This window comes from Aedes aegypti, chromosome 3, assembly GCF_002204515.2.
Source record: "Aedes aegypti strain LVP_AGWG chromosome 3, AaegL5.0 Primary Assembly, whole genome shotgun sequence".
Taxonomy (NCBI): domain Eukaryota; kingdom Metazoa; phylum Arthropoda; class Insecta; order Diptera; family Culicidae; genus Aedes; species Aedes aegypti.
The window spans coordinates 385,614,403-385,634,105 of NC_035109.1; the positions used below are offsets into that span (position 1 = coordinate 385,614,403).

At 37.5% G+C, this 19,703-nt stretch overlaps 1 protein-coding gene across 2 annotated transcripts in view; it reads left to right on the top strand.

Annotated features, from left to right (window-relative positions):
- The first annotated feature begins 4,432 nt into the window (after positions 1 to 4,432).
- Positions 4,433 to 19,703, top strand: part of LOC5563680 — a 248,591-nt gene continuing 233,320 nt past the window's right edge. For both annotated transcript variants that reach the window (XM_021853633.1, XM_021853634.1), the window contains exon 1: positions 4,433 to 5,412. The gene's annotated coding sequence lies outside the window, so the exon portion shown is untranslated. The remainder of the gene's footprint in view (positions 5,413 to 19,703) is intronic.

Sequence of the window (19,703 nt, forward strand, 5' to 3'; positions counted from 1 at the left end):
TTCGATTCCCGCTTCAGCCATTGAAACTTTTCGTCAGGAATGTTTCTCAACTGTGCCACTAGAGCATCCTTATCCATTGTCTAGTGTTAAGTTACATTCCGTGCAGCTAAATGGCTGAAGACCGTGTCCTTATCTTTTAATTTTTTTATTTGAGATCGAATGAAGTCGAAAAATGATATTTTTTTTATTTGCAGTTTTTTTTTCTATGCGGATTAGAACACTTTTTCTCATACTCACCAGAGGTCTAAGTTTCAATCAAATAAGCCTATAAACTAATGTACGATGACGTCACGCTGCAACTTTCAGTGTGAAGATAACCTTTACTGCTGGCGATGTATACAGAAAAATAAACGATTCCGTTGCACATTCATCCACGCATTGTTCATCCGGTGAACATTCGTGTTGGCGTGGATGTCATTTTATGTAAACATATTTAGATCGGAAACAATCAACAAGAAAAGAATACCGTGGATAAGTCCACAGAGCGCTGCATATGACGAGCCTAACCTCACTTATTTGACAGCTGCTGGTCCTGTTGTTTACGTTTCGGACTAAGTCGTTTTTTCCATCATTTTTTCATCTTCGCATTTCTATCACCAGCATGCTGATGGTGACGATTTTCCAAGGTAGGAAGATAGAATAATACGATCCGTGGGTATCTGCAGTGGATTTGACCTCTCCTCGCAGCAAACTTTCACGAAATTAAGTATGATTCGAAAAAAGTACTAAGTCCAAACTGTAAACAATAGGACCAGTACTTGTCAAAATTGATGCGTGACGTCATAGTGCAATGGAGTATTGGATGAACTATCCAGCTTTTTAAAAGCGGTAATGGCCGCCAAAAGTTAGCTTACTTTCTGGTAGGGATCCAACATATTGACGTTTGGCTTTGGTCCGGTCAATTCTCGCATAACTTCTGATTTCGTCCTAAAAGCCATTGGTAACCATGTGTGTAACTAGTTGTTTCTGAGCATTTGCATGAATTTTCATGGTATTTAACAGCGCTATGGGGAAGAAAGGATCAATATCTACCTGCCCGTGATGTTGGTTTGGATGCTTATTCTTTCATGCGCTCTGAAACAACGAGCTACGCACGTGGTTACCAATGGCTTTTAGGGCGTTATCTCAGAGTATGCGAGAATTGACTTGTCCACCGGTGTGATAAATTCACTCGGTTAAAGAATTTTGACACTTTAGCGGGTCACGTAGATGCTTCCCACGTGTTTCGGTCAAGTGTCAAAATTCTTGGACTGAGTAAATTTAGTGCACTGGTGGATAAGTCCATATCAAGCGACCCAAGTCAAACGTCAGATCACTAGATTCCTTTTTGTAGAAGTGGGCTAATTTTTGATGATATTAGCGTTCGTAAAAGCAGGATACTTCATCCAATAAGCTTATCTGATTGAAACTTAGACATCTGGTGGTGAGTATGAGAAAAAAGTGTTCAAAACCGCAAAAGAAAATGTACTGCGAGTTGATATGATCTCAGATTGATTTCAAGCTTATAACTACAATTTCCCATAAATAAATGATTATCGTAAATATCTAAGGGATGATTCAAATATTACGTAACTAAGATATTTGCCAATTTAAACCCCCTCCCTTCCTGAAGTAACAGGTTTTATATGGAAAATTTCAATTTATTGTATGGACCGAAACACTACAAAATATCCCTTACCTCCCCTTGTTGTTTTACGTAATATTTGAACGATCCTTAACAAATTTGTCTTGCTTTGAATTGCCAAGTGGCCAAAAAATAATTTCGTAAACAAAGGAACGGTTACTATAAGCAACTTACAGCATGCGGACCACATCACACCACTATTCAAAACTCCCTCGTGGGCCATACAAAATCTTCCCGATGACCGTACAAATCCTTTTAGAGAATCGCTACTTGGTGATCGTTCGTTTATAATGATGTTACAAATGCCAAACAAAAAATGTAAAACTTTTTATGTCCATCAAGCATAATTCTAGTTTACGCTCTATTTTGAGCACACTCCATGATTCCATTGAGTTTGACAGTACCACGGACCAAAATTTTTCGGTACATTGACGTTGTACTGCAGCTGTCATGATGCTCCCGGGTTGGTTAATATTCAAGTGTATATATCGACACTTAGAGTTCATTTAAGAAACATTCCCATAGTTTTTTTTTTTTTTTTTTTTTTTTTTTTTTTCTAAGGCACTCCGTGCTCATGGCCACTACTGTGCCGGAATCAGTTTTTATCTGTATCTTCCTTACCGATACAGTTCTATTTTTAACTAATCTATATTTACATCTGCTTTCACTCTCTTCCGCTCTTTTTTGCTCTCACACCGAACAGGTAGGAGAGTGAGAGCTGTTGGTCCAATCGATTTCCATAAGCCATAGTCCATTGCTCTCGCGGTGGTTCGTTTTGCCGTGTTCCTGAGTCGTTTGAGGCTAGCTGCCTGCGAAGTGGGTCAAGTTTGTCTCAGTCACCATCTGAAACTGACGGAGAATGGATGTGCTCCCCTTCTAAGCACAGTCCTCCGTGCGGCGTCTTCTGGTGGCTGGACGGGTTATTTTTTGGAGGGGCTGGGAATTGAATCCATGACCTTCCGCTTATGAAGCGGAAGCGTAACCTCAAGGCTACGGACCCCCCTGCATTCCCATAGTTGTCATGAAAAAAAAGTTTTATAATGTATTGTACATTAGAGTGATGCAAATTTCGAAATTTGTGCTCCCCTATGCTTAAACCATTTAAACTATGGTAAAAAGCATCCTCCCAAAATTTGAAATGATTTGGAAGAAATTTGACTGTGCACACGCCATTTGAAGTTTATATGGAGATTACTATGGAAAACGCCAAACTTTTGTGTTCAGCCCTATATCTCTTCGTCATAATATTTTATGGAAAAGTGAACACACTCATCTCATGTGAAATTCTTCCAGCTACAACTTTGCTGAAGACCACATTTTGATTGGACGTCAGAAAAAATTGTTATTCATCATCATAAAGTGGGTTTGCCTTCAGTAAGCTTTACCAACTATTCGGCAGGTAACAGTGGTGCTCCTGGCGGGAAGAATAGATCAAAGTAATCCAGGCTACTATGTTCTACAGCAAGAAAGCAGTGTTGCTCTGAAAGTAATTGAATGATCACCTCAGCATGGTTTAGACTTTGGAATCCAGAATAACAAATTAGCGAGTAAGAAGCACTTCGATACGACGCATAATGTGGCCAAAAATAAGCTCAGTAGCTTTCAAAAAACCCCACTGCCGAAATGAATCAAAAGAGCCAAGAATTGAATCCGGCTCCCTATTATATGATAAAAATTGAGTACTTGTACTGTTGTACAATTACTTGCGGGATGCGAGATGGCGGATTCTGGAGGAGATGTTCTTTTCCAGTTTGCCTGAATCGGCTCCAGAATATCCAGGAAGTACTTGTAATTGACACTATGTTGCAAAAAATTATTTAACATGCATCATATAATACTTTTGGTTGTAAAAAAATATATTTAAAAATAGGTCTGGGATGCAAAGGTTTCTAATTTATAGTTTCGTCTCGAGTTCCAGACATGGCTTGTATTCCGAACAGTCGAGTTTTTATAGCAATTCTTCTAGAGAACTACTTAATTTTCTTCACGGGATGCAGATTTTTTTTTTATGATTCAAGTCCTCTACATTTACAAGGTGTAAAAATGTCAATTCTTACCTTTGTAATCGATTCATCATAACATTTGAATTCAAACAAAAAATTGCCTATCTCAACTGTTTTGCCTAACCCCTGTATGTTGATGTAGAATTTATTCAAATTTTATGGATTCAATGACGACAAATCTGTCGTTATTCACAAATGCAGCTAGACAAACGAAGAATCGCAACCTGTAATTGAAATTCCTTGACCTAGACTACACATTTCCACTTCCCTCATATGTAGCTTTAGCAATCGTAACTTCTTCCATTCACCGAATAAAAGTGTAACGGCATGCTTTCCTACTAGTTTGCTCAGCGCTCATCCTCTTTTCCCGATATTTTCCTCGCATGCTTCGCATCCGCTTCCATTCAACAATGGACGTTACCTCGGGCTCTCGTTGGGGGTTAGAGCAACATTCCGCCATCATCCCTTTCTTCCTACCTCACGCCCGTTGCTGTCTCTCACCAGTCGCTCAGTAGGGCACTGCATCCATCACAACACCCAGTTACTGTATTGTTTGCCGTAGAGCTTTTGCACTTTCCCATTCCACCCGTTTTCCGAGAGCAACATCGACGAGTGGTTCGCTCTCTCTCTAACCAGCTGATTCCATACGGCTACGGCACTCACTCTCATCCAGCTCTCGAGCTCACGTGGATAGACTCGCATTTTCCCACCCAGGCTCGCAAGGATTTTCCGCTATGTCGACTTTTCTCGGTCCTTTGCTCACTGCTGATGGTACTTTCCATCCATGCCGCAGGACTTCAGTTTGCCACCGTTCGCGTTCGGTTCCGGTTCGGGTTCCAGAGTGTCCTGCGAGGGATCGCGTTGCGAGTCGTTTTTGAGACACAGTTGTGTTGAGGATTTCAACATTTTAGCTTTTCCTGAAGGAAGCAGTGCTCATTCCGAGTCATTGAACGTTTCTAGCAGTGAAAATTCGCGTGTGGGTGGAAAATACTGCCTTCTGCCAAACTGTGCGGTGCGAAATTTATCCGCAGGAAAACAAATGTGAAAATTTTCCTACCGGAGGCTGCCAAGATGACGGAGAAGATGAACGAGCAGTGATGGAGTGTTGATGTGGGATTTGGTGGATCCGGTCGATGCGGCGAAGAAAATGACGTCGGGAAGGCTTTCAAGGACCTTGAATTCTGTGTGAGTGTGTTTTTGCTTACCGAGTGCCGTTCCTGGTCGTGTGATAAAATTTTGCGGATATTTTCTATGGGGGGGCCGGAGGCTGACGACAGGATGTGTGCGATTTTATATGAGCAATGGGCGATGGAGTGTTTGTAGTGAGAGTAAAATCCTGCAGCGAAGTGACGTCTCCGTCGCGGTGCCAAGAAGAAGTACAACAATCAACAACAAGAATAATAATAGTTCCTGAACGGATGAAAATTTTGCCAAGATGAGGCAGTAGCAGTTGAGAGCAAACATCGCGAGTGTGTCAAAAGAACAAGAAGAAGAAGAACCAAAACACAGGACGAAGGACGAATCTGAAGACGTCAGTCGTCATTCTCAGTGGCGGCTGCTTGATGCGGATTATGCTGCAATAAGAAAAAAAAAGAAGGAAAATATAGTGTTCCAGTGTGTGCATTTTGGCTTTGGAACCGAGAAAGTGTGTACAAGAAGCCGTGTGGCGGAAGTGGAAGTGAGTTTGGGAAAAAGGTGATACCGAAGCGGAGAAGCAGAACGAAGCGGTGCTGTGCTATGCTGTGTGCTGGTGTTTCCGGATGTCCTGAAGAAACATAAAGGCTGGTGGGTTTTATGATGTTGTTTTTGTCGGTGTTGTTGTTCCCGCGATGGGAATTTTGATTTGTTTTTCATTTCTGTTCGCCTAGCTATGTGGCGGGAATTGGGGAAGAGGTAGACAAACGGTGCCCACGATTGACGGCAAAGCATAATTGGAGGTGTTTTATTCGATTCACTGCTCGGAAATTAAACGTGCCTAAATTTGGCATGTTGTAGTTGGAATTGAAGGATTGTCAATATTTCGGAACACGTTCATGGAAGGGTATTTTGAATATAGCAAAAATAATCAAATTAGCGAGACATGGTAGAAGAGTCAAAACATTATTTTGGGTTATAATATATCCGGAGGATAACTAATAGAGTAGCAGAGACTAAGTTAATGTTTTAGCTGAGTAATAATTTCAATCAATGGTTTGGGTCATTCTCAATTAGAATTTCAGGTATTCTTAAGAAAACGTAAAGCTTTTTCTATTAATTAATTCATACTTTCCTCTAGATATTGCACTAGAAGGTAGATTAGAATAGGATAAAAATTTCACATTTATTACGTTACGTCTCCTACTGGAATAATTTCAGATTGATGTGCTTTAACAGTTATTAATTGAGAACTTTCTAAGACACTCACCCGTTTTGTGGACAAATCCTCATTGCTGTGAATTACCACTTCGGCTCTTTTGGTTTTCTAGGTATTTGTAGGGGTTAAGGGACAAAATGTCGACAGTATAAATGTCGAATGCCAAAACGTCAAATCCCAAAACGTCGAAAAAACAAAACATCGAAAGCAGTCAATTTTCAACAGTGGATTGGAATTGTTCTTCTTCATATTGTTGAGTTAATTACGCTATGATTAACGTTCGGCACATAGTGAATTATTTATTCTTTCGGAAGAGTATCATTCTTCCAGGAAATTTTCATATCCTAACAATTTTATCCCTTCGACATTTTGTCCCTTTTAAATTTTGGGTTTTTCGACGTTTTGGTATTTGGCGTTTTGTCTTCCGACATTTTGTCACCCAATCATTTGTAGGAATAAATACGTCTTTGGGTCTCTTCTGGAAAATTCTCAAATTTTAAATGGCTGTACATACACGAAGCGGTCATTTGATATCCTTTTTATTAAGGGTATGCGATATGGATTTTTTCCATGTCGATACGAAACGAAACGATACGCGGAATATCTTGCACTGATAATGACGAAACGAAACGAAATTAAAAAATGTTTCGTGTAACTCGATACGAAATCAAATATCTGACGGAATTTTTCGAAACGAAACGAAATTTTTAAGTTTGTTTCGCAGAATACACGTTTATGTTTTTTTCTTTTCAAAAGCTGGAAATTTGTCAAAAGGCTTAAAAAACGTCTTTTTAAATCCTCTACCATATGGAAACCTTAGTGTTGCTCAGCGGAATCCTTACATGTTTTGGTAAGACTCTTGTTTGTTTGAAATCTTCTCAATAACTTTCTAAGGTTTCATTTCAACATATCTGACATTCACACAAGGGAATAAGTGGGTTTAATTCAAACGTTACAACTAAGAAGTGGATCGAAAATCAGTTACAAACATTTAAAACAATCTCAAAAATATTGAGTGGAGCCCAAAATTAATTTAATTTTTAGAAATGCCTTACAATTTGTTTAATCATGTGGATCTGATGTTATGCCAATCTATACCATAAAACATGAAATAATGATAATAAATCTTCGAGCTGTTTAGTAGAATACCTATAAGTAGATGAAAAAACCGAATTTAGTACTATACCATTTAATTCCACTAGAGTTTGTATCCTTTGACAGATACGCGTATTTCGACCTCAACTGTAAGGCCGTCTTCAGTGTCGTGTACTAGACTCGACTTGAAGAAAACCATCGTATGCACACATTATATATTAACACTAGGTATAAACGTATTTCCCTACCCATTATTATTTTTTAACTTAAAATTTATGAGCTTTAGGCACATTCCATCCCTCTTTTGTTGAAACTTTAAATGCTGAAAGGTACATCACGGGAACGATTAGTAGGTACCAAGTTGAATAGCCATGTATTGCCGTTGCCGTTGTCTCTGTTGAGTAGCGTCGTAGGTACCTGTTTGCAAATTTCCAGACTCTCCGCCACATCCAGTTTCCAAGGAGAAGAAACATTTCTCAAAATTTTGATATCGGCCGTCGTAATTGTATGTCCTTCTGAAAAGATATGTTCTGCCACCTTAGATTTGAAATCGTATGTCATCCCCTTGTCTATCGTCTTCTGAGCTTTTCCTATTTCCGCTAAGTGTTCCTTGAATCTAACCTCGAGAGACCGCTTTGTTTGACCAACGTAGACCTTGCTGCAGTGGGAACAGCTGATTTTGTAAACACCAGCCTTGTTTAGTGTGTTTACCGGATCCTTGGTAGAGCCTAACGAAGTTCTAAGTTGGTTGTCTCTGCTTGTCTCTGGATTTGGTATTTTCCAGCAGAGACAACCAACTTAGAACTTCGTTAGGCTCTACCAAGGATCCGGTAAACACACTAAACAAGGCTGGTGTTTACAAAATCAGCTGTTCCCACTGCAGCAAGGTCTACGTTGGTCAAACAAAGCGGTCTCTCGAGGTTAGATTCAAGGAACACTTAGCGGAAATAGGAAAAGCTCAGAAGACGATAGACAAGGGGATGACATACGATTTCAAATCTAAGGTGGCAGAACATATCTTTTCAGAAGGACATACAATTACGACGGCCGATATCAAAATTTTGAGAAATGTTTCTTCTCCTTGGAAACTGGATGTGGCGGAGAGTCTGGAAATTTGCAAACAGGTACCTACGACGCTACTCAACAGAGACAACGGCAACGGCAATACATGGCTATTCAACTTGGTACCTACTAATCGTTCCCGTGATGTACCTTTCAGCATTTAAAGTTTCAACAAAAGAGGGATGGAATGTGCCTAAAGCTCATAAATTTTAAGTTAAAAAATAATAATGGGTAGGGAAATACGTTTATACCTAGTGTTAATATATAATGTGTGCATACGATGGTTTTCTTCAAGTCGAGTCTAGTACACGACACTGAAGACGGCCTTACAGTTGAGGTCGAAATACGCGTATCTGTCAAAGGATACAAACTCTAGTGGAATTAAATGGTATAGTACTAAATTCGGTTTTTTCATCTACTTATGAAATAATGATTTTCATTTTTTTTGCTGTACTTTATGCTTTGTGGCTTGAATTTATTTATTTATTTATTTTTTTATTTTTTTATTTGGTGGTGTATTCATCTGACAATATTGTGTGTCTTAATGAATCTTTAGTTAGAGTATAAACGTCATTATTAAATAAAATCTATGTTATGATACATTTGATTGAAAATGTTCATCATTGATCGAATTGGCTCGTTCGAATCGTAGGCGTAGAGTCGTCGTGGTAAGCGAAAGAAATCATTGGAGCGGAGCGTATATGCTGGCACGTTTATATCTAACGATCTCAGTAAGTTAGGAGCATCAAGTTCCCCAGTCAGGACCTTCGAGATGAACACAGCCTTGGCATTTTCTCTGCGTAGTTGTAATGGTTCGATTTGCAGAAGCTGGCATCTAGCTTCGTACGGAGGCAGGTTCACAGCATCATTCGAGCAACCGTAAAGCAAATCTTAAGAATTTGCGCTGCACAACTTCAATTCGGTCAATCATTGTTGCATGATAGGGATCCCAAACAATAGAGGATGATTCCAGTATAGGACGGACCAGACCTACATACAATGTTTTAAGAGTGTATGGGTCGCGAAATTCCTTCGTTATTTTGGACATAAATCCTAGTTGACGACGAGCTTTTTTCACGATTTTCTCGTGAATGTGATTGAGGACACAAGTCGATAAGTGATCATGAAAACACTAAACTGAGAAGCAGACTCTGTCCCACTTGGAACATAACACCAGAAAGAAGAAGAAAAATAAGTAGAACAGAGGAATTACTGGAATATTTGCTTTAGTATTTACTGGAGTATGGAATAAAATTTCCTTTTTAAAGAATTCTTCAACACATACCTAAGAAATCAATTCAAGATGAATTTAAAAGAACTGCAAGAGTAATAAATTCCAAGAGATATTGCGGAAGCAACTTAATCAGGATTGCCTTTTGGGGTTAATTTAGAAGTTCCAAATAAATTTTCTGGAAAAGCCTTGCATAAACTGTGAATTAATTCTTGGAGGGATCACTCTGGAGGATCAAATCTGGATGAATGCAAACTTTTAGTTAAACGTTGTAGAAAATACTGAAGGTATTTCTATTATTTTGTAGAGCAAATAGTAGAGAAATGATCCTATTCTGTGAAGGAATTTCTGGAAGAATTAAGGATTGTTGATATTATCTCATTTTCCGATTCTTTGTTTGAAACTGAATACAAAATTACATGTTCACTAAATTTTGAGCCTCGAGAGTATTTGAAAAAATATTTGAAAATTTCGAAAAAAAATAGTTTTGAACTGGACTACATAGCATAGAGGAACCGCAAATAAGATTGACAAGTTCACTCATGTTCGTTCAGACAATCCGTCTTTCAATGAGCTAAATATAATGTTTGGCTTATTTTTTTTTCTCGAGATTTAGATGTGCGAAAATCGAAAAACAAAATGTTGCGCTTTTCCATTGTGAAATACTTTTTTTTTCTATCTTTATTAACGAGATTTTTAGCCCTGGGCTAGTTCATCTCGGGACCAACGGCTTTACTTCTCTTCCGAAGGAAGTCGTCACTGAAATTTTTAGTGACTATCTCGGGGATGGGATTCGATCCCAGGTCCTCGGCGTGAGAGGCGTGTGTTCTAACCACTACACCAGGTCCGTCCCCCAAAATTGTGAAATACCCTAGGTACCGTAATCCGGGGTATCATTGATCTGCGGGGTAACATCGATCGGAACGACTCATCTCGTAATAAGTTGGTATCGTCATTTATTGATGAATCATTTCCAAAGCATGAATGTTGCTTCTCTTTCTTATACTTATAAGCTATTAAAAATTAAGATTTTTGCAAATATTGCGTTAACTTTATGCGTAAATTTGCCAAGTTTGTGAAACAATGATTTCAATGGTTAAGGATGACACTACCAAAGATTCATGTCTCACATAAGTTCTGCAAGCGATAAGAGCAAGGAAAATACGGTTCTCACTAAAAATGGCATCGCCAAAAACGATTCCGTATGTATGGGCCCAGATAGCCGTAGTGGTAAACGCGCAGCTATTCAGCAAGACCAAGCTGAGGGTCGTGGGTTCGAATCCCACCGGTCGAGGATCTTTTCGGGTTGGAAATATTCTCGACTTCCCAGGGCATAGAGTATCATCGTACCTGCCACACGATATACACATGCAAAAATGGTCAATTGGCATAGAAAGCTCTTTGTTAAAAACTGTGGAAGTGCTCATAAGAACACTAAGCTGAGAAGCAGGCTTTGTCTCAGTTCGGACGTAACGCCAGAAAGAAGAAGAAGATGTATGTTCAATTAGGCAACATTAACGAATTACTGTTAAGAATGTAGAATTCCCTTAGGAGGCGTATTCCGCTGTTCGAGGTGTTTTTAATTTTAATTTAACTCAAAAACTAAATGAGATGTAAGCGTTTCAACATCATATTCGGCTTCAGGGGCCATGATTTATGTAAGTAACGACATTTTCAATATTACCGTACGTTGTTTACATGGATGATCAATGTTACCCCATATCAGCTAAATGAAAAAATTACATAAAACATTTTTGTAAACATGCTTAAATCTTTCAAAAAACAAACTACAGTATATAGTCACGAGCTATGGGTGGCAGTACTTGTTTTAAAAATATAAAACTCACATCATTTACATTTTTGGATGAAATATTCAAGAAATATCCTAAAAACTGATCAATGTTACCCCGGATTACGGTACCGTAATCTGGAGGCAAATTGATCACTATTTTACAACTGTTTGTTGTGTTATCCTTCGGAATGCAAATGTAGTCAAAAAAAAAATTTCGACAAAATCAGTACTCCATTGATCTTTATCAGTTTATGTTATCGAATTTTCATGAAATAATATTTAACATATCGTAAAAATAGTTTTAATATCAAAAAATAAAAATGACACATTGGGGCGAAATTGATCACCAGCAGGCTGAAGAATAAAAAATTTCCCTATCTATTAAATTTGGGTCTGCTGAATCTGAAAATGATGTCAAAATTCTTACATCTCGAGTATTTGATCAATTTATTGCAAAATTAAAATTTGGAAATCTGCCTAATACGCCTAAATGTAGGCAATTTCCCTTGAAATCAGCACATTATACAGAATAAACGGTTTAATGACCAAACAATTTACACACTAAGATTTTTTTTCACGAGCTCGGCTGTGCAGATCTCGGTTTCCCGATTTTAACCGAGACTCAGCTAACAAATTGTCCGGTTGCTTAGCAACGAAGCACGATTTACTGATACTTGGCTTCAATTTGCTGAGATCCCAGGAAATTTGTTTGCCGACTACTCGGCTGCGCGGATCTCGGTTAAAATTAGCCGAGACTCGGCATTCTAAATTAAGTGTATACGTGCTATGCTATATGATTTCAAAAATGAGTTCAATAGTTCATACTTAAGCTTACACAACATTTTAAACACTCGAAGTTGACATGTAGGCAAAGCACCAGTGGATTGTTTAGCACTGATATTTCCAATTGCATTGCTTACACTGCCAAAAACTGTGTTTCTTTAGATTTGTGCTCTTGGAGATTTGAGGTGTGGCTTTGGATCACCCAAATCAACGCAATTTTTTACGGCGACAGCGACAAACACTCGCCGCGATTTCGCTGCTACATGTAGAGTGTATGACATGTATGACACAACAACGAAATCGCGGCGATTTTTTGTCGTCGTCGCGGAAAAAATCGCGTTGATTTGGGAGAGCCTTTACTTATGTGGCGCGAATAATTGATGCGTGCTATTAGTTTTCTCTTCTATTCTCCCGCTGTTCTTATGCAGAGTTAAAAGTGACGTCATAGCGGGAAAGCAAGAGAGAGAACTAATGCGCGCAATATAATCTGCACTACCTGAGCGAATCCAGAACATCAGGGACTCACGCTCCGCACCTTTTTTGACATTTGTGTACAAACAATTTTTGCTATATATTAACGGATTTGCTCAAAAGGACACGCGATGTTCCCCGGAGGAAACGAACAACCGTGGTTTTGCCCTCTGCTTTCTTATGGAAGATAATATTGCGGTAGTTCATCAAACGCAGTTGTTCCTTTCCTGGGCTATTCGCCGGGAGGACTTTAGGGCAAATAGGCGTTTTTGGAAACTTTACAACAGCAGTGCAGTTTATCATATCCTGCGGACCAGTCAATACTACAGTCACCCCACAGTTATGGATAGCACTCAGATATGGATCAAAGTTGGATTAAGCAGAGATTATATAGAGAGTTGCAATTACGCAGAACCCATTTTACATACGCGAACCATAAATCTATACTGCATCGCAATCAACAATAACATGCTTAAACACATTTGTTCCATTCGTAGGAAACAAAATGTCATACATATGCCTAGAAGCGTTGATTCATATCAGTGGGGCATTGAAACCCATACCACAGTTATTAATCTAAGATAAGACGATGCCTAAAGAAACGCCAAAACATATGCTTTCACTAGCACACCACTCGTTCGCATCGCAGATAATTTACTGTTATAGTATTCTGATCCATGATTTGAGTCGATTTGATCAAAAATACGGACCCATTTTGACTGTAGCTAGAAGTATAAGCGAGCGCTGTGCCTTTTTTTGTTCGAAATTAAACTCGAATTTCGCGAAATTCCGTTTTATTCCGTTTTTTTTCACTTTTCCATGGAAATATTTTAACAATTTGGCGAAACGAAACGAAATAGCAAAATACAAATTTCGCCTGTATGAGTTCCGTGGAATTCCGCGGAATTTCGTTTCGAAGCGTATTTGACGGAATCATTCGGTATTTCGCATACCCTTACTTTTTATATTTAGGTGTTTTATTCTAGTTAACACTATTATCTATATCCAAAAAAAAAACCTTTTTAAATTTGTTACATTTGCTTATTAGAGAGAAAAGGCTGTAAAATAAGTTAAACTCAACTAAACCCACACATATAAGCACTTACTGTGGCATTAAAAATTTAAATCAATTTTTGTCTGAAATTATCAACAATTTTGTTCGAAATGTGCTCCAATGTTTCAACATCATTAGTATTTTACTGGAGAGGCAGTGTAAGCATCATCTTTAAAAAAAAAGTATTTGAATCTTCTGTAGAGCCTTTTTCCTGGCAATACAAAAGCTAGTCCATATTGATACAGCATGCTGGTCTGGAAGTTTGATGAAAGATCAAATGCTTGTTTTTGAGGAATATTTTTGATTTTCTCGTAATAAATGGATACAGATTTTTTTACATTTTTGCAACATTCAGCTTCCAAGTAGCACGCAAAACTTTTTTTCAAAGAGTTGATTTCTAAATATTGTGTCAAAGAAGTATCAATAAAAGCATCAGTAAGTTACCTAGTTCTAATTCCAATCCATATCAATATCAGAAGCTCATAAAGGTTCATTGTCGTTCCAATGTACTTTCACTTTACCCTGTGTTTGATATTTACCATTATTTAAACGACGAGATTTGCTACAAATGTTCCGCAAGAAACCATAAAGTCAGGTTTATCAAGATGCGTAGAGTAACTTTTTAAACAAACTCTGCCTTCCTTTTCCATAATGCCGATTTTAATGTTATGTTGCAAAATACTTTTATTTAAAACATCCGCAACTTGAGCTCATTTGTATTCAAGTTGCGTTTAAATACTAGGGGAAGACGGGGTAAGAGCGCCCGCCGGGGTAAACCTCCAGTTTGGCATGAAAATGGCGGTTTTCTTGAAAGTTCACCAAGCAATTTGCATAAACACATGATTGTTGACATTTCAAATCATTTAGGGTGATACCAACATTATATTTTAAATGACAAATATCAAAAACAAAGTTTTTGCTCGTAGATACTGAATTTGATCTAATTTTAACAGATACTGACTTAAGGATTTCGGAAGGGATTTTTTGTCAAAACATATCAAATTACTCGTCCACGCTTTAACATAAATGTGTAATATGCTTCAGTGAAGTGAAATATGAATTTTAAATATTTAGCTTTGAAATAAGGCCCTACTTGTGAAAATTGCGCAAGCGGGGTAAAACCGACCACTGTTGATGGGGTCAGACCGCCACCCCTAATTTATACCAAATAAAATGTCGAAACCATTTTAAAAGTTGTAACTACGTTGTACATTACTATTTAAGAAAAATATAATCAATTTTGTAAAAAATACAAATCAAATCAGCATATTTTTCCAAAATATGGGTATCTTAAGGTAATGATAAGTATATATCTCAGTTTTTTGAACGAATTAACCTTAAAAATTATTCAATATCCACGTTAATCAATATAGAAATCATAAAACAATATACTTTTTAGAATAACAAGGAACTAATACATTTTTTCGCAAAATTTTGAACGAAAATCGAGGTGGTCGCTTTTACCCCGTGGGAGGGCGGTTTTACCCCGTCGCTAGAAAAAAATCGTGATAAGAAATCACTTTTTAAAGCTTCTTGATTTTGACATATGCATTTAATTGCTTAGGCGGGCGGTCTTACCCCGTCTTCCCCTAACAACTTAAGTAGAGTCATCCCGGATGCGCAAAATTTGCATTCAACTACGTGTTTAACGGTTAGAAGTATGTTTGTTTCAATTCGGATTCAATATAGTTGAAAAGCACCTTACGTATCATGTAACAACTATAGGTTAATGGAAAAAGGGTCGAAAGCCGAAACATCGAAACGACAAAAGGTTGAAAGACCAAAAGGTCAACAATTATTTGCTTGGTGAAAAATTCTGCCTTCTATGAAAACAGATTTTCGTCCTTTTGTCCGTTTGTTTCGTTTTTGTTCTTCGACCTTTTGCTACAAAGCAAAAAGCCATGCTGAAGGTGTCTGGGTTCAATTTCCGGTCGGTCCAGGATCTTTTCGTAATGGAAGTTTCCTGGACATAGAGTATCATCGTACCTGCAATACGATATACGAATGCGAAAATGGCAACTTTGGCAAAAAAGCTCTCAGTTAATAACTGTGGAAGTGCTCATAAGAACACTAAGCTGAGAAGCAAGTTCGTGCCAAGAAGAAGAAGATGTTGCTCGAAAGTTTTTGCAAAACTTTAGTTTAATTAAAGCGTGCCTCAATTTCGTCAGTAATGAACTTGTATTCTGAAGGGTGCCGTAAAGTAATAAGGAACAAGTTTGAATTTAAGGAAATGTTGTCGCTATTATGATGCATTGACGAAGCAATTGTTCGAAGAGCCATTGTAGGACGGAATCACTGGTTTTGGCCATACCGCTGACAGTAGCCATAGTGGTATTTAATCCTATTGTTTACAATGCAAACCAGCGTGAATAATTGTGTGCTTAATATACATCAGTCACATAATGGACCAATGAACGTGTTCACTATCTGACGTTTGAGCGGTGATATCGCTGAAATAGATTGTGGCAGTCTATATTGACCATCGTGATTTCCAATACAGAAAAAAGTGTCTGCTCAGTTTTGATGCTTTTCATACGTAATATGGATAAATGACTCTCATTTGTTTGTAATACATACAGAGCTTTCCATTTTTATTTGTCTTTTTTTTATATTTTCTCTTAGGCTGGTCAAAACCAGTGCTCTTAGCCTAGTAAGAAGATGAAGATTTATGATTTTGAGGACGAAGGTCTGATTCTAGTTTTTATGTATCACATTTTTTTTCTCTTGAGTGTTTTGCCATAACTAAGCAATTTCTTTTATGTTCGTTTATTTAAACAGCTCGACGATTTATTAACACTGATTAGTTTCAGGAAATATTTATATATTTGAGTTGAAACAAACTGTGCTGCTCTTGCGTTGTTCCTTAATCGCTGGAATTAAACAACTCGTAATCTTGCCATCAAAGTTATAACGAAAATATATTATACAGTGAGATTCCGTTTTTGGCATGCTCCATTTTTGGCACCCCCCCATTTTGGCAACAAAATGGATCAATGCTATTAAATTTTGTACTTTTTTGTAAATACCATTTTGTTTTAAGTTTAAGTCATCTGAACAGCAGGTCAGTTACATGCCTACCACATTCCAGAGTTTCATCTTGTGTGTGTGTGTGTACAATTCACCTCCCACTGACCGACAGTGCTTTTATGGAAGAAAATTGTATGCATGTATTTTTTGATACCCTTCGATATCTTTATATCTGCAGTCAATTTTGACCCGGGAGATGAAAGGTGATAGCTCTACTGCAATTCCAACGACCCATTTCAAGAATGGCAGTAAATACACACACATTCTGAGGTCATTTTCATATACAGTAAGCCCCGCATAAAAACACCCAGATATCAAATGGATATATGAAATGTTTTTACACTTCCCGAATCGAAAATTAAATTTTCGACCCTGGCACGTATTTAGTTTCAAATGGTAATAGGTGAGTAAATAATAATAAAGAACGATTTTACCTGGATGTAATGCTCTTTTTTCCGTTGCCACACTGAGCTTACCTCCAAATACTATACACTTTTTCACTGCACTACGCGCATAATCCACATTCCAGAGCTTCATCTTCGTCAATATTCCCCCAAATCGCACGCACCAGCTGCTAGGGCGTACGCGCTTATTTGATTTGAGATGCATCGTTTCATTAAGCCATTTATCTTTATAAGTATCTCTATTAGAGTTCCAACTTCTTTTCTCAGACATTCTCACTATTCATCAGCCCACTTGAGTCTGCCGATACACTTGATGTAAACCATTTTCTTTAGATTTGGAATAGCTCATTTGAACGAAACGCAAGCTGTGGCAAAAAAACAACAGTCCCCCACATTGAAGCGTGCGATGAATACGATCGAGACTGTTTTAGTTGTTTGAGTGTGTAACATACATCTAGCTGTATTAATTATTTTGAGCTACGTCCCCTCTTCAGTAGAGTATGACGTTAGTGCTCAGGCTCAAGTGTACAGCATATGAAATAATCAAATTATTCTTTAAGCAGGGTCTAGGAGTTTTCTTACTGGATCCTGGAGATTCCTGGGGACGGAATGCCATGTTTTAATATAGGATTTCAGATAATTTTAAGTTAAAGGTTTTTTTTTCGGGATGTTGAGAATGTTTAATTGGTTGTTAAGGATGCTGTAGGAAATGTGGTATTTTTTATCAAACTTCTAGTATTTCCAACTACTTTTGTGAATTTCCAGCAGAACACTGTTAATTTCTAGTATTATTTTATTTTGAGTAATTTTGAAATCTTGAGAATTTTGAATAGGTTTCCAGTGGAATACGGGGATTGCTAGCACTAATCTGGAAAGTCCTAGAAGATCCTGAGATTTCTAGGATCCTGTTGATCCCTAGTGAGCTACTTCCGAATCCTAGCGAGTTCCTGTAGATCCTTACCGACCATCGCGATTTCTATTGGACTCTTTAGGTAACATAGCAGGATCTTACGAATTTCCGTTAATATCGTATGGTTGATTTATCACATATAAGGACAACTTAGAAAACACAATTAAAACCCATTTCAAATTAAAGTTATAACAAGCCTTGTAATAAGCTTATTTGTGTTTTGTACGAAATTACAAGCCGCAGCTTTAGATCATAAAAGCTTCATACGGCTCACGGCTCGCAGATCAAGCATCACTGTTTAGCATCGTTTTCCAATAAATTCTCTAGGAATATTGCATTTATATTTCTATGGAAAATCCTGTTAGAGGTCTAGTCAATCTTCTGTTTAAAACAATCATGATTTTTGTGTACAGAAATTCATTTCAGCTGTTTCTGTGTGCTCTTTCGACTACAGTCAATCGATGAAAGATGCCTTACCTTGCAAGAAGTTCAATTTCCAAGAGTCATTTTCAAATTACAGAATATTTTTTTGTTCGTAAAAGAGAATATTGAAATTTGTGACAGCTAATTCATTTTTTTAATAAATACCTTCTATAAAAATGTATTGTGTTTCTGTATTTCAACACAATTTTGGTCAGTTTACACTCAGCCTTGAAACATTATTGAGGACATCTAAGCAATAAAAAGGGCGTTGAGGAGATTCGTGGAATACTCCTACCCTACGAAAAACTGCTTCGAAGTGGACCATTTCAAAGTCTGGCCATCATTTAGATAATGTAACAACAGCCTAATAATACTCTTGAAATAAAAAATGGGTTCCGTTTTTGGCAACTGTAAATTTCGACTTAGATGCCAAAAACGGAATCCCACTTTATTAGGATTTGAATTTAAACATAAATCCCTCATTATTTAATTAAATATGAAAATTTCTACCATAAATCATAAAGTATCCCCACCAGTGTTGATTTCGAGCATAATACAGAATTGTAAAGAATTAGTAAGTCTTTTCAAAATTGTAATCAAAGCTCTGTTAAAGTGATCAGAGTTTTTTGAACAGACTGTAACACGTATATAACTTGTCCATTTGCCGTAAAATCAAAATCAAATTACATACGCGTATCGCTGTGTCAACTTTACGACTCGTGCTGTAAAAATCATCATTCTGCAACTTGTTCCGTTAACTACTATTTTGCAATTTCTCATCATAACAGGCTGTTTCTCATCATGCTTATCTGTCATGAAACGACCTACTTTCCTGCACTGAAGTATGCAGTGCGGGAATAGTAATTACGCAACTGAAGCCAGTGCTGTAATGATCAATTACGTAACGCTTTCTCATTACACAACTGTTTTGAGTGACGTAACGAATCAAAACACAACAATTTCTCAGAAATTGTTAAATAATGGTGCATTTTCATTAAAATTCTGATACTCTCAATTGATCTACTACGAAATTGTAAAAAATGCTGTACGTAACTCGATGCAGAACTAGGTTTTTACAGCACTCGTCTTAATTATCCTACTCGGCAAGCCTCGTAGGATTAATTTACGACTCGTGCTGTAAAAATCATCATTCTGCAACTTGTTCCGTAAACTACTATTATGGTGTCGAAACTGTAAATTACAAAAAATGCCGAAATTTCAGCTTTTTATACGAACTCACAAATGTTCAGCAATATATTTTCCTTTTACTGTATTCGGTAACCATTTTACCTGATCGTTCAGTGATATTCTAAATTTACCGTAGGAACTCAGTAAGTTTAAAAAATCTGTAAAATAATAGTACCAATTTTCCGTAACGAGCCACTCCATGTAGAATAGACTGGCCCAGCCTAGTATAGGAAAAAAATAAATAAAAGCTTCATCCAAATCCCCATTGAAACGTCGAATATTC